The sequence below is a fragment of the Penaeus monodon genome, chromosome 33 (assembly GCF_015228065.2).
Source record: "Penaeus monodon isolate SGIC_2016 chromosome 33, NSTDA_Pmon_1, whole genome shotgun sequence".
NCBI lineage: Eukaryota > Metazoa > Arthropoda > Malacostraca > Decapoda > Penaeidae > Penaeus > Penaeus monodon.
In genome coordinates this window covers 27,730,193-27,730,473 of record NC_051418.1, presented here as the reverse complement: position 1 = coordinate 27,730,473, position 281 = coordinate 27,730,193, and the positions used below count along the sequence as shown (strand labels likewise).

The following is a 281-nucleotide window of genomic DNA, read 5'->3' as shown; positions in this document are numbered from 1 at the left end:
GAATCAAAGCACACGACCAGGTGCATCCCACTGCCAGGATGAGCTAGCATAATGTCTTGTCGCGTTCAACAGCAACCGAGGTGATACATTGTCTCTCACAGGGTCATTCAAGGCTATTTTCAGTGTTGATCATAATAAGAAGCACTCACAGGGTTGAAATACACGCAAGGGACAGTGGAAGCACACACGCACTCAAACACGCACATACATACGTTATAAACACATATAACAACAGGGTTCAACACACGCACGTTCGCAAACACAGATATAATAGGAAGGTC

At 45.2% G+C, this 281-nt stretch overlaps 1 protein-coding gene across 1 annotated transcript in view; it reads right to left on the bottom strand.

Moving 5' to 3' along the window:
- Window positions 1-281, bottom strand: part of LOC119594199 (nephrin-like) — a 95,703-nt gene that overhangs the window by 94,913 nt on the left and 509 nt on the right. The window lies entirely within an intron of this gene.